The sequence below is a fragment of the Triticum urartu genome, chromosome 1A (assembly GCF_056163025.1).
Source record: "Triticum urartu cultivar PI428250 chromosome 1A, HENAU_Tu73, whole genome shotgun sequence".
Taxonomy (NCBI): Eukaryota; Viridiplantae; Streptophyta; class Magnoliopsida; order Poales; family Poaceae; genus Triticum; species Triticum urartu.
The window spans coordinates 436,502,886-436,512,887 of NC_141873.1; positions in this window are offsets into that span (position 1 = coordinate 436,502,886).

Below are 10,002 nucleotides of genomic sequence, written 5' to 3' on the forward strand. Positions count from 1 at the left end.
TGAGAGGAAGAACAAGAAGGAGAACACCAAGAACTCCAAGATCTAGGTCCAAGGGGTTCCCCTCACATAGAGGAGAAAGTGATTGGTGGAAGTGTGGATCTAGATCTCCTCTCTCTTTTCCCTCAAAAACTAGCAAGAATCCATGGAGGGATTGAGAGTTAGTAAGCTCGAAGAAGGTCAACAATGGGGGAAAACACGAGCTCAAAGGATAAAGTTCATTGGGGAAGAAGACCCCCTTTTATAGGAGGGGGAAAATCGAACCGTTATGCTCACAGCCCGCACAGAGCGGTACTACCGCTCCTACGAGCGGTACTACCGCTAGGGCAGCAGAAGCCCAATGAAACAACACTACAAAGGGGCAACAGGGCGGTACTACTGCAGGAGTGGTACTACCACTTGCCCTTGCGGTACTAGCGGGCGACCACGGATGAAAAGAAAAACTGTTGTGCCTACAACCGCTGGAGGTAACTATGAGAAAAAGTCGGCACAGTACTACCGCGTAAGGGCGGATGTAAAAAATTACATCCGCGCCTAGCTACTACCGCACGCAACAGCGCCAGGACACGAGGCAGCGGTACTACCGCTCACCAGGAGCGGTACTACGGCGTAGGACATGGAAGTAAAAAATTACTTCCGTGCCTACTTCCGTGCGCGCCAGCGTTGTGGGCTAGAGGCAGCGGTACTACCGCTCACCAGGAGCGGTACTACCGCTGGCCCCTGCGGTACTACCGCTCCCTTGAGCAGTACTACCGCACGCCATAGAGGTATACCGAAAAATCATTGTTGTTGGTATTTGAAAAATCACATAACTTGATGTTCTCTTGAGTCATGATGACCACACAACAAGATTGCACTCAAAAACAGATCCGGCAAGAAAACGGCGAGCGGAAAAGAGAAGCGAATAAAACGGCAAATTTTTGTGAAGCGGGGGAGAGGAAAACGAGAGGCAAATGGCAAATAATGTAAATTGTGAGGAGATGAGATTTGTGATTAGGAACCTGGTTATGTTGAAGATCCTGCCTGGCAACGGCGCCAGAAATTCCTTTTGATTGCTCTCTGATTATAGCGCCAAAAAGCTCATGTCTGCTAGGACTACGTCGGTATTTCCCCAAAGAGGAAGGGATGATGCAGCACAGCGACGGTAGGTATTTCCCTCAGTGAAGAAACCAAGGTCATCGAACCAGTAGGAGAACCAAGCAACACAACATAAACGACACCTGCACACAAATAACAACACCTCACAACCCGACGTGTTAAGGGGTTGCCAATCCCTTTCGGGTAACGATGCCAGAAATTTGTAGTAGATTGAGATAATAGATCGTAAATAAAATAAACTACATCAAAGTATTTTTGTATTTTTTGTTTAATAAATCTGAATAAAAATGCAAAGTAAAAGTAGATCGCAAGCAAATATATGAGAAAGAAGACCCGAGGCGTAGGTTTCACTAGTGGCTTCTCTTGAGAATGATAGCAAACGGTGGGTAAACAAATTACTGTTGGGCAATCGATAGAACCTCGAATAATTATGATGATATCCAGGCAATGATCATTAAATAGGAATCACGTCCAAGATTAGTGGACCGACTCCTGCCTGCATCTACTACTATTACTCCACACATCGACCGCTATCCAGCATGCATCTAGTGTATTAAGTTCATGGAAAAACGGAGTAATGCAATAATAACGATGACATGATGTCATTTATCTATTGTGTAGATATAGATCCCGTCTTTTTATCCTTAGTAGCAATGATACATACGTGTCGATTCCCTTTGTCACTTGGATCAAGCACTGCAAGATCGAACCCACTACCGGGCACCTCTTCCCATTGCAAGATAAATAGATCAAGTTGTCCAAACAAAACCCAAATATCGGAGAAGAAATACGAGGCTATAAGAGATCATGCATATAAGAGATCAAATAAACTCAAATAACTTTCATGGATATAAAAAGATATGACTGATCATAAACTCAAAGTTCATCAGATCCCAACAAACACACCACAAAAAAGAGTTACATCATATGGATCTCCAAGAGACCATTGTATTGAGAATCAAGAGATAGAGAGAGATGAAGCCATCTAGCTACTAACTACGGACCCGAAGGTCTACAAAGAACTACTCATGCATCATCGGAGAGGCACCAATGGAGGTGGTGAACCCCATCCGAGATGGTGTCTAGATTGGATCTGGTGGTTCTGGACTCTACGGCGGCTGGATGAATATTTCGTCAACTCCCCTAGGGTTCTGGTATTTTTGGGGTATATATAGAGCAAAGAGGCGGTCCGGGGGGCACCCGAGGTGGGCACAACCCACCAGGGTGCGCCTGGGCCTCCTGGCGCGCCCTGGTGGGTTGTCCCCTCCTCGGGACTTCCTCCCAGGTGCAACCAAGGCCCAACATGTTCCTTCTGGTCCATAAAAAATCTCCGTAAAGTTTCGTGGCATTTGGACTCCATTTGATATTTGTTTTCTGTGATGTAAAAAACATGGAAAAACAGGAACTGTCACTTGGCACTATGTCAATAGGTTAGTACCAAAAAATGATCCAAAATGACTATAAAATGATTATAAAACATCCAAGATTGATAATATAACAGCATGGAACAATCAAAAATTATAGATACGTTGAAGACGTATCACAGCCCCAAACTTTAAGAAACGACAGCTTAGATTTCTTGCCAAACCACAGTTCATATGGTGTCGTCTCAACGGATTTAGATGGTGCCCTATTTAACGTGAATGCAGCCGTCTTAAAGCATATCCCCAAAACGATAGCGGTAAATCGGTAAGAGACATCATATATCGCACCATATCTAATAAAGTACGGTTGTTTCATTAAGTAGATATACCCATATCTGCTCAAATCATCTGTGAAGGTTAGAAAATAATGATACCCACCGCGAGCCTCAACACTCATCGGACCGCATACATCAGTATGTATTATTTCCAACAAGTCAGTTGCTCGCTCCATTGTTCCGGAGAACGGAGTCTTAGTCATCTTGCCCATGAGGCATGGTTCGCAAGCATCAAGTGATTCCAAAAGCCCATCAGCATGGAGTTTCTTCATGCGTTTTACACCAATATGACCTAAACGGTAGTGCAACAAATAAGTTGCACTATCATTATTAACTTTGCATCTTTTGGCTTAATATTATGAATATGTGTATCACTACAATCGAGATTCAACAAAAATAGACCACTCATCAAGGGTGCATGACCGTAAAAGATATTACTCATATAAATAGAACAACCATTATTCTCCGATTTAAATGAATAACCATCTCGCATCAAACAAGATCCAAATATAATGTTCATGCTCAACGCTGGCACCAAATAACAATTAAATTTAGATCAAAACTAATCCCGATGGTAGATGTAGAAGTAGCGTGCCGATGACGATCACATCGACTTTGGAACCATTTCCCACGCGCATCGTCACCTCGTCCTTAGCCAATCTTTGTTTAATCCATAGCCCCTGTTTCGAGTTGCAAATATGAGCAACGGAACCAGTATCAAATACCCAGGCGCTACTACGAGCATTAGTAAGGTACACATCAATAACATGTATATCAAATATATCTTTCACTTTGCCATCCTTCTTATCCGCCAAATACTGGGGGCAGTTCCGCTTCCAGTGACCAGTCCCTTTGCAGTAGAAGCACTCAGTTTCAGGCTTAGGTCTAGACTTGGGCTTCTTCCCTTGAGCAGCAACTTGCTTGTTGTTCTTCTTGAAGTTCCCCTTCTTCCCTTTGCCCCCTTTCTTGAAACTAGTGGTCTTGTTAACCATCAACACTTGATGTTCCTTCTTGATTTCTACCTCCGTAGCCTTTAGCATCGCAAAGAGCTCGGGAATTGTCTTTTCCATCCCTTGCATATTATAGTTCATCACGAAGCCTTTATAGCTTGGTGGCAGTGATTGAAGAACTCTGTCAATGACACTATCATCAGGAAGATTAACTCCCAGCTGAGTCAAGTGGTTATGGTACCCAAACATTCTGAGTATGTGTTCACTGACAGAACTATTCTCCTCCATCTTGCATCTATAGAACTTGTTGGAGACTTCATATCTCTCAACTCGGGCATTTGCTTGAAATATTAACTTCAACTCCTGGAACAGCTCATATGCTCCATGATGTTCAAAACGTCTTTGAAGTCCCGATTATAAGCCGTAAAGCATGGCACAGTGAACTATCGAGTAGTCATCAGCTTCGCTTTGCCAAACATGCATAACGTCCGGAGTTGCTCCTGCAGCGGGTCTTGCACCTAGAGGTGCTTTCAGGACGTAATTCTTCTGTGCAGCAATGAGGATAATCCTCAAGTTACGGACCCAGTCCATGTAGTTGCTACCATCATCTTTCAACTTAGCTTTCTCTAGGAACGCATTAAAATGAAGGAAATATGCCCTAGAGGCAATAATAAAGTTGTTATTTATATTTCCTTATATCATGATAAATGTTTATTATTCATGCTAGAATTGTATTAACCAGAAACTTAGTACATGTGTGAATACATAGACAAATAGAGTGTCCCTAGTATGCCTCTACTTGACTAGCTTGTTTATCAAAGATGGTTATGTTTCCTGACCATGGACATGTGTTGTCATTTGATGAACGGGATCACATCATTAGAGAAAGATGTGATGGACAAGACCCATCCGTTAGCTTAGCATTATGATCGTTTAGTTTTATTGCTATTGCTTTCTTCATGACTTATACATGTTCCTCTGACTATGAGATTATGCAACTCCCGAATACCGGAGGAACACCTTTTGTGCTATCAAACTTCACAACATAACTGGGTGATTATAAAGATGCTCTACAGGTGTCTTCGAAGGTGTTTGTTGAGTTGCATAGATCGAGATTAGGATTTGTCATCCAGTGTATCGGAGAGGTATCTCTGGACCCTCTCGGTAATACACATCACTATAAGCTTTGCAAGCAATGTGACTAATGAGTTAGTTGTGGGATGATGCATTATGGAACGAGTAAAGAGACTTGCAGGTAACGAGATTGAACTAGGTATGAGGATACCGACGATCGAATCTCGGGCAAGTAACATACCAATGACAAAGGGAACAACATATGTTGTTATGCGGTTTGACCGATAAAGATCTTCGTAGAATATGTAGGAGCCAATATGAGCATCCAGGTTCCGCTATTGGTTATTGACCGAAGATGTGTCTCGGTCATGTCTACATAGTTCTCGAACCCGTAGGGTCCGCACGTTTAAGTTCGATGACGATTTGTATTATGAGTTATGTGATTTGGTGACCGAAGTTTGTTCGGAGTCCCAGATGAGATCACGGACATGACGAGGAGTCTCGAAATGGTCGAGAGTTAAAGATTCATATATTGGAAGGCTATATTCGGGCATCGGAATAGTTCCGAGTGATTCGGGTTATTTTCGGAGAACCGGGGAGTTAGGGGAATTCACCGGGGGAAGTATTGGGCCTTATTGGGCTTTAGTGGAAAGGAGAGAAGGGCCACAAGGGGAGGCAGCGCGCCCCCCATGGGCTGGTCCGAATTGGACTAGGAGGGGGCGGCGCCCCCCTCTCCTCCTCCGTCCCTCTCTCCACCTCTTGGAAAAGGAAGGGGACTCCAACTAGGATTGGGAATCCTAGTTGGACTCCCCCTATAGGCGCGCCCTTCCTAGGCCGGCCTCCTCCTCCTCCCTCCTTTATATACGGGGGAGCGGGGCACCCCAAAGACACACAAGTTGATCTTTAGCCGTGTGCGGTGCCCCCCTCCACAGTTTTCCACCTCGATCATATTGTCGTAGTGCTTAGGCGAAGCACCGCGTCGGTAACTTCATCATCACCGTCAACACGCCGTCGTGCTGACGCAACTCACCCTCGGCCTCAGCTGGATCAAGAGTACGAGGGATGTCACCGAGTTGAACGTGTGCAGATCGCGAAGGTGTCGTGCGTTGGTACTTGATCGGTTGGATCGCGAAGACGTTCGACTACATCAACCACGTTACTGAACGCTTCCGCTTTCGGTCTACGAGGGTATGTAGACACACACACTCTCCCCTCTCGTTGTTATGCATCTCCTAGATAGATCTTGCGTGATCGTAGGATTTTTTTTTAAATACTGCGTTCTCCAACATAAAATTCAAGGGAACGGTAGCAGGGGCCATTGATCTACAACAACATAGATATGAAAAAACTATCAAGTACTAAGTTCATGATAAATTAAAGTTCAATTAATCATATTACTAAAGAACTCCCACTTAGATAGACATCCCTCTAGTCATCTAAATGATCATGTGATCCATATCAACTAAACCATATCCGATCATCACGTGCGATGGAGTAGTTTTCAATGGTGAACATCACTATGTTGATCATATCTACTATATGATTCACGTTCGACCTTTCAGTCTCAGTGTTCCGAGGCCATATCTGCATATGCTAGGATCGTCAAGTTTAACCCGAGTATTTTGCACGTGCAAAACTGGCTTGCACCCGTTGTATGTGAACGTAGAGCTTTTCACACCCAATCATCACATGGTGTCTCGGCACGACGAACTGTAGCAATAGTGCATACTCAGGGAGAACACTTGTACCTTGAAATTTAGTGAGGGGTCATATTATAATGCTACCGCCGTACTAAGCAAAATAAGATGCATAAAGAATAAACATCACATGCAATCAAAATAGTGACATGGTATGGCCATCATCATCTTATGCCTTTGATCTCCATCTCCAAAGCACCGTCATGATCTCCATCGTCACCAGCTTGACACCTTGATCTCCATCGTAGCGTCGTTGTCGTCTCGCGAACTATTGCTTCTACGACTATCGCTACCGCTTAGTGATAAAGTAAAGCAATTACATGGCGATTGCATTTCATAAAATAAAGCGACAACCATAAGGCTCCTGCCAGTTGCCGATAAATTTTACAAAACATGATCATCTCATACAACAATTTATATGTCATCACGTCTTGACCATACCACATCACAACATGCCCTGCAAAAACAAGTTAGACGTCCTCTACTTTGTTGTTGCAAGTTTTACATGGCTGCTACGGGCTTCTAGCAAGAACCGTTCTTACCTACGCAGCAAAACCACAATGATTTTTGGTCAAGTGTGGTGTTTTAACCGTCAACAAGGACCGGCCAGAGTCAAACTCGATTCAAGTAAAGTTGGAGAAACAGACACCCGCCAGCCACCTGTGTGCAAAGCATGTCGGTAGAACCAGTCCCAAGAACGCGGTCATGTAATGTCGGTCCGGACCGCTTCATCCAACAATACCGCCGAATCAAAGTAAGGCGTTGATGGTAAGCAGTATGACTATTATCGCCCACAACTCTTTGTGTTCTTCTCGTGCATATCATCTACACACAGACCTGGCTCAAATGCCACTGTTGGGGAACGTAGCATGCAATTTCAAAAAAAAATCTACGATCACGCAAGATCTATCTAGGAGATGCATATCAACGAGAGGGGGAGAGTGTGTCCACATACCCTCGTAGACCGAAAGCGGAAGTGTTAGGTAACGCGGTTGATCTAGTCGAATGTCTTCACGATCCAACCGATCCAAGTACCGAACATACGGCACCTCCGTGTTCAGCACATGTTCAGCTGGATGACGTCCCTCGAGCTCTTGATCCAGTACAGGGTCGAGGGAGAGTTCCGACAGCATGACCGCGTGGTGACGGTGATGGTGATGTGATCCGCACATGGCTTCACCTAAGCACTACGACGCTATGACCGGAGGAGTAAACTGTGGAGGGGGGCACCGCACACGGCTAAGAAAAATCTTGGTGTGCCTTTGGGGTGCCCCCCGCCCCCGTATATAAAGGAGGGGGGAGGTGGCCGGCCAGGGGTGGTGTGCCATGAGGGGGGAGTCCTACTAGGACTCCGTTCCTAGTAGGATTCCCCCCTTCCTTCCATCGGAGAGGGGAAATGGAAAGGAGGCAGAGGGAGAAGGAAAGGGGGGCCGCGCCCCCTCCCCTTGTCCAATTCGGATTGGGCAAGGGGGGCGCGCCACCTCCCGTGGCCTGCCTCCTCTCCTCCACTATGGCCCATTAGGCCCATTAACTATCCCGGGGGGTTCCCGTAACCTCCCGGTACTCCGAAAAATCCCCGAACCTCTTCGGAACCATTCCGGTGTCCGTATATAACCTTCCAATATATGAATCTTTACCTATCGACCATTTCGAAACTCCTCGTCATGTTTGTGATCTCATCCGGGACTCCAAACAAACTTCGGTCACCAAAACACATAACTCATAATACAAATCATCATCGAACGTTAAGCGTGCGGACCCTACGGGTTTGAGAACTATGTAGACATGACCGAGGCACATCTCCTGTCAATAACCAATAGCGGAACCTGGATACTCATATTGGTTCCTACATATTCTATGAAGATCTTTATCGGTCAAACCGCATAACAACGTACGTCATTCCCTTTGTCATCGGTATGTTACTTTCCCGAGATTCGATCGTCGGTATCCTCATACCTAGTTCAATCTCGTTACCGGCAAGTCTCTTTACTCGTTCCGCAATGCATCATCCCGCAACTGACTCATTAGTCACATTGCTTGCAAGGCTTATAGTGATGTGCATTACCGAGAGGGTCCAGAGATACCTCTCCGATACACGGAGTGACAAATACTAATCTTGATCTATGCCAACTCAACAAACACCTTCGGAGACACCTGTAGAGCATCTTTATAATCACCCAGTTACGTTGTGACGTTTGATAGCACACAAGGTGTTCCTCCGGTATTCGGGAGTTGCATAATCTCATAGTCAGAGGAATATGTGTAAGTCATGAAGAAAGCAATAACAATAAAACTAAACGATCATAATGCTAAGCTAACGGATGGGTCTTTTCCATCACATCATTCTCTAATGATGTGATCCCGTTCATCAAATGACAACACATGTCTATGCTCAGGAAACTTAATCATCTTTGATTAACGACCTAGTCAAGTAGAGGCATACTAGGGACACTCTGTTTGTTTATGTATTCACACATATACTAAGGTCGTTTAATACAATTCTAGCATGAGTAATAAACATTTATCATGATATAAGGAAATATAAATAACAACTTTATTATTGCCTCTAGGGCATATTTCCTTCAAGAATAAACTAACAATATCAACAGCACTACATTAAAATTTGGGCTCTTACTATGAATCCCTGTAAACAACCTACGAATAAGAAAGTGCCTACAATCTATGATCTACAAACCCTAATCATAACCCTACCAACAAAAAATGTAACAGAACACAATACGAGTCACAAGCAATCTATGATCTACAAACCCTAGCCATAACCCTACCAACAACAAAAAGTAATAGAACACAATACGAAACACAAGCAATCTACGATCTTCAAACCCTAGCCGTAACCCCTTAACCCACATACTCCTAACTCTAACCCTAGCTCCCCTACCAATGTGGGTGGCGGCCACGGCCGTGGGTGTTGGTGGCAGCCGCGGCCGTTGGTGTGTGTGATGGCGGGGACGACGAGATCATATCAGATCCTATGTAGCGGTGACGGCGGGGCCGACGAGGGCGACGAACAGGGCGAAGGGGTCGACGGGGCGGACAAGAGGACGGCGTGGCCGACGGGGATGGCGGAGAGGACAGTGGGGCCAACGAGGGCGGCCAAGAGGATGGCAGGGCCGGCGGGGCCGGCGAAGTGGACGGCGAGGAAGAGGCGACGGCGGCGCCGAGAGCGAGATCCATGGGGTAGAGTTAGGGTGAGTGAAGTGAGTGGGAGGAAAGCCAGGGTGCGTGTGGGTTGATAAAACATGTTTGTGTTGCGACGGGCGGTAACGAGCAAGCGCCACAGCTATGTTGTAACAAAAGTGGACATCTAGCAAGGATAACTAGTGGCGGTTGCTAGATAACGCTCGCCACTGCTTGGTCATCTACCTGTGGCAGGCATTAGATAGAGCCCGTCACTGCTGAGTTACGCAAACAAGTCCCGCTCGGGAGATTATACCTGTGGCGGGTCATGAGTTCTGGCCGCCATAGT